The following is a 6140-nucleotide window of genomic DNA, read 5'->3' as shown; positions in this document are numbered from 1 at the left end:
GGTCCCTGCCTTAACTGATGACATTACCTTGTGAAATTCCTTCTCCTGGCTCATCCTGGCTAAAAAGCTTCCTCACTGAGCACCTTGTGACCCCCCACCCCTGCCCGCCAGAGAACAACCCCCCTTTGACTGTAATTTTCCTTTACCTACCCAAATCTTATAAAACGGAGTCACCCCTATCTCCCTTTGCTGACTCTTTTCGGACTCAGCCTGCCTGCACCCAGGTGATTAAAAGCTTTTTTGCTCACACAAAGCCTGTTTGGTGGTCTCTTCACACGGATGCGAGTGAAAGTCACCTGTCCTGGAGCTAATGTACCTGCCCTGATGAGGAAGACAGGCAAAACAGGGTCCGCCCTCTTCCTGCGTGTGAACCCCTGAAAGCGTCACCAGGCAACTATTTGGAGAATGTGCGGGTGAGGGATCAGTGTTTTGATGCCTTTAGTTATTTCAACCAGAGCAGAAAAGAAGGACCCATGGCAACATCCAATTACAAGCATCTATGTTCTTATTTGAGACTGATGGCCATGCTTTTTCTCAATCTTTGATAGAAACATATTTCAAAAAGCAAGCACACAAAATTCTCCATTTTAACAAAGAACCTTTAGAAATAGTGTAATTTTCCAAAATAACTTTTCATCACAGGAACTTTAAACATTGTGAAGTTTTTCTTCTGTAATCAGATAGGATGATAACTGGAATGAGCTCATAGCCTTATCTTTCCTTGCTCATGAATAGGAGACAAAAGTCTGTTGATCTGTTGATCCAGTGGTTTCCATGTGGGGAGAAGAAAAATTCCTATATGGATATGTCAGGGAAGTAGGCCTTAGGACTCCTTCTATCCCCATCCTGAAGACAATTCATTTAGTGCTAGAAAAATCACCTCATTGCCACCTGTGCACCTTGGGCTCTGGGTGCATAAATGCTCATAAAATTATTAGGATAAGCACTGATTCACTGTTAGGCTGAAGCTATACAGCCAAATTTAATATAAGATTCAAGGTTTTTATTGCCAGGGTTCAAATGCTAAAGTCACATTCCACTTTCTGTTAATTTAGAGAAAAAAAATAAGACCTAGTATTTTCTACAAAGTTGGAGGAAGGAAACATTAGATATGGCCTAAGGCATTTTTATCAAATGCAATTAGGTTCAGCTGAATATGGTAGAAAATCCAACATGGCTTAAGATAAGGGTTTTAATTTTTTCGCAGAAAAAGGATATCTAGGCAGGTAGGATGACTCGAAGCACAGAGTGGAAACCCAGATTCTTCTATCTTTATGTTCTACAATACTTAGGGCTTGATTTCTATCCTGAAGGTCATATTCTAGTCACAAAATAGCCACTGTGGCTCTAGCTAAACGCAGTGGTTCTCATAGCGTGGTCTCCAGACCAACAGCTACAGCATCACCTGGGAACTGGTTAGAAAAGAAAATACTGTGGCGGCACCTCAAACCAACTGCATCAGAAACTGCTGGGTGGGACTCACTGATTGGTGTTTTGAAAAAAGGTGCCCACCCCACCAGCTGAGGCACCTCCCTTGAAAGCCCCACCAAATGACTTCCAGATACTTTTCCCTGCACCCTACCCCAGCCTTCCCAAACCTGGAGATGTTGGCTTTAGTTGGTCACATTGTCACCGACAATGTAGAGATTCTGTTAGTAAAGAGAAGCAGCAAGAGACACTTAGTAAGCAACTAGCAGAAGAATCACAGCAATAAAGTGCAGGGATAGGCACATTTTCATTGTCGACGAAAAGAGTCAAACTCTGTAAAATATTTGAAGAGATTTATTCTGAGCCAAATATGAGTGTCCCGCCTGGGACACAGCCCTCAGGTGGTACTGAGAACATGTGCCCACCCAAGGTGGTCAGGATGCAGCTTAGTTTTATACATTTTAGGGAGGCATGAGACATCAATCAAATGTGTTTGAGAAATACATTGGTTTGGTCCAGAATCAATAGAAAGGAAATGATCAGATTAAGATAAAAGATTGTGGAGACCAAGGTTTTTTGTTTGTTTGTTTTTTGTTTTAAAGACAGAGTCTCACTTCATTGCCCAAGCTGGAGTGCAGTGGCATGATCTTGGCTCACTGCAAACTCCACCCCCAGGGTTCAAGCAATTCTCCTGCCTCAGACTCCCGAGTAGTTGGGGCTACAGGCAGGCGCCACCACACCCAGCTAATTTTTGTATTTTTAGTAGAGGCAGGGTTTTGCCATGTTGGCCAGGCTGGTCTTGAACCCTTGACCTCAGGTGATCTGCCTGCCTTGGCATCCCAAAGATTAAGATTCTTTTGCAGTCTCATAGTGGCTGTCCTTAGAGGCAATAGATGACAAATGTTTCCTTTTCAGACCTTTAAAAGGTGCTAGACTCTCAGTTAATCTCTTCAGGATTGGGAGGGCCTGGAAGTAAAAGATCTAGCTATGCTAATAGAGATTCTTTACAGATGCACATTTTCCCCCACAAAGTATGGCTTTGCACGGCTATTTCAAAATGTGGCAAAGAAACATGTTTTGGGGTAAAATATTTTGATTTTCTTGTCACAAAATGTTATGCCAGAGTCAGACTGGAAAGTAAGTCAAGATATATAGGGTTAAATGAAACCCATCTGATGAGAATTTGTGGTTTGTAGGGCATGACTCCCCAGACCCGTTAGGTAGGAATTTGGGAAGATAAGAAAAAATTAGAGCTTAGTCCTCATCATTATTGTTTTGAAATCAGGTATATTGGTGGTCAAACAAATTATTTTGGTGGGTAAATTATCATATGCTTTCAACTTTCAATTTTTTACTGTGACAATAATATCAAATGCCTGTATAGATTATGTATGACAAGATTTAATTCAACTGAGCACGAACATTCAGTGGACCATTTATTAAGTAACAGGGAATTTTTTAAGGTTCAGTAACATTTTCTCTATGTTGACCATTTTATATTTTTCAAACATAGGAAAAGTGAATAATCAAACTCCTAGAAATTTCTCTTGTTTTAGCCTCGCTGTGTCACACAGGCTGGTGTGCAGTGGTGCAATCTCGGCTAACTGCAACCTCCACCTCCTGAGTGGCTGGTACTACAGGCATGAGACACCAGGCCCAAGTAATATTTTTGTGTTTTTAGTAGCTACAGGGTTTTGCTGTGTTGGCCAGGCTGGCAAACTCCTAGAAACTTCTACTTTTGGACGTTTATTCACATGTAGTCAAATATTGTCAATATAGTCTCTATATCCTTAAACGAACTAATTGATTGACTCATGAGAACTAAAGATAACTAAATTAGAGTAAAACCAGTTTCTAACTCATCAGAATACTCTCCACCTCCTCCACCTTTCTTGTCAGTATTCCACTTTTAAAGAGCCCAGTGACAAAAAATGATTAGCCTATGCCAGGAATTTAATTAAAAAATTAACTCATTGATCAGAATAGGTTTGTTGTCATCTTGTACTTCTCTATGTACAGGTACAGGCCTATATAACATAATTTATTGTTCACAATTGCCTTCAGTTGAGTTTACCAGGGTAGAGACTCTGATATTCTAAGATTTGTGCGCAAGAGTTTTATTGGGTACTGCTCTCAGGATCAACACCTGTTGTAAAGTCAGGATCAACACCTGAGTAAAGTCCAATCCCTCACTGTGACCGACAGACCCTACAAGATCTGGCTCTGGACCACTTCTTGATGTTACCCCTAACCTCTCAAACCTCTCCACCCCTGCTTTCTGCTCCTTAAGCATGTTGAGCACCTCAGGGCCTTTGCACATACTGTTCCCTGCCCTGGACCATGCTTATCTCTAGATAACCATATGGCATGATGCCCCTTTCTATCCTATGTCTGTTCAGATGTCACCTCTGCTGAGAGGCTGTTTTGATCAGCCTTTCTAAAGTAACTCCATCCTATAGTTTCTTCATCTTCAGAACACTTAATCACTACCTGACAATATTAATATATATTTCTTTTCAGTTTTTTGTCTGTCCTTCTATAAAGGAAAATCCATGAAGTCAGGGCCTGATATGTTTGGTCAATGATATATAACACCCCTAAAATAGGTGTTATAGGGTCTGACACACAATAGAAATTCAGTAATAAGTGGTGAATTAATAAACTAATTCATTCAAATAAATTCTCTGATGAATTTACTGAAATGGAAGAGGTTAATTTTAGGCAGAATTGAAGAAGGTTAATAATGATCTTCAGATAACCAGATAATTTTAATTAGTATATCACAACCTCACTAACCAGTCTTTTGAAGGAACTGTTACTGTGATAATTTGCATCAACTTGTAATGAATATTGACTAAGTTAGTTTACCTGTAGTGAATCATCTGCATTTTCCATTTGGGATAGTTTCATGTTTCAACAGTTTTTATGCCTCTGTCACCTTAACCAGGTCCAAGAGGGAGAAACAGCTGTGACGAGCTGGCAGGTGTTAAGTATAAACCACAGCTAATTCCTCCCCACTAATCCAAACTTGGAACAAAATCAGGGTGCTAGTTCAATTTATTTTTCTTTACAAGTTAATGAAAACCTCATTTTAAGTTTATAGACTACCAAGGCTGGCAAACGACAGCAGCACCTTTGGCTGATGGAGCTGATGTTTATTCCCTGCTGGGAATTTCTAGCTTTACTACACCTAAGAATGGTGTTTGATGATGCCCTGGGGTCTCTTTTTGCGACCTGGGAAGGTGGACGGAGTGTGTTTGGGACTAGAACAGCTGAGGAGAAGGGAGGTGAAGATCTTGGAAGGGATAGCCTGGTCTCTGTTCCCTATTGGGTCAACTAAATGTCTCTGAGGCATTGCCAGTTATGGCCGGAAAGTAACAGAATCAATTTCACAAGAGAGTTTTTGAGACCCTGGGCCACAGAGAGTAGCTGCTGGGCCCAGGATACAAAGTGCAGTCTCTGGCTTACAGGGCCCACTCCTACCACCTGTTGACGAAGAGTCAAACTACATAAAATATTTAAAGGTATTTATTCTGAGCCAAATATGAGTGACCACGGCCTGTGACACATCCCTCAGGAGGTCCTGAGAACATGTATCCAGGGTGGTTGGGGTGCAGCTTGATTTTGACCATTTTAGGGAGCTGTGAGAATTCAATCAAATACATTTAAGAAATAGTTTGGTTCCGTCCAGAAAAGTGAGACAACTCGAAGTGGGGGTGGTGGGGGCTTCCAGGTTTTACACAGATTTAAACAATTTTCTGGTTGACAATTGGTTGAGTTTATCTAAAGACATGGGATCAATAGGAAGGAAATGTCTGGGTTGCAATAAGAGGTTGTTGATACCAAAGTTTTCTCATGCAGATGAAGCCTCCAGGTAGCAGGCTTTAGAAAGAACGGACTGTAAGTTCTTCTTATCAGACTTAAGGTCTGTGTTGATGTTAATGCCAGAGGTATAATAAGGCATGTCCAACCCCCATTTCTCATCATGGCCTGAACCAGTCTTTCAGGGTAAATTTTAAGAGTGCCCTGGCAAGGAGGAAGTTTATTCGGATGGTTGGAGGGGCCTTAGAATTTAATTTTTGGTTTACATATCTCTGCAGAGCACCTACTGTTACTTTGGCTCCCCAAGAACTGAAAGCTTTGGGATCTTGGTGTTACCAGCCGGGTCCAGGTCCATTCTGCCTGTGTGCAGTAAACCAATCACTGTGGCACAGGTTTTACAAAAGAGAAAAGATTTATCCTCAAGGTTGCCAAGTGAGGAGGTGGGAGAACAGCTTTCATATCCACCTTCCTGAAGATAAGACTTAGGTATATTTATGGGTTAGGGAAGTGGAGTGGTCTAGGTCATGAAAAGGTGATTGTGAATGGGAGAGTTCTCTGACCTCCCTTGCAGGATGCGCAAGAAAGATGTGGCTCATCTGTTAGGCTGCCATGTGTACTCAAACCACATATGGGATGAGGAGCACACAGATGGGCAGGTGCAGGAGCTGGGGCAAGTGCCCCTGGGCTCTGGCCCCACAGTAGTGTCCAGGGGTGAATGCCTGCAGCTCCCAAAGCCCAAGTGGGTGCGTGTTACAGTGCACTCTCTTAGCCTTGCCATCCACAGACAGCTTATGTGTTAACTAGCTCAGTGCCCTCTTGGTACCCAGGTACTTGTCCGGCATCCGGAAAGAATCAGGTTGCACATGGACTTGAGGGATGAATGTGGGGGT

The sequence above is a fragment of the Pongo pygmaeus genome, chromosome 13 (genome assembly GCF_028885625.2).
Source record: "Pongo pygmaeus isolate AG05252 chromosome 13, NHGRI_mPonPyg2-v2.0_pri, whole genome shotgun sequence".
Taxonomy (NCBI): Eukaryota; Metazoa; Chordata; class Mammalia; order Primates; family Hominidae; genus Pongo; species Pongo pygmaeus.
Note: the sequence above shows the minus strand (reverse complement) of the source record.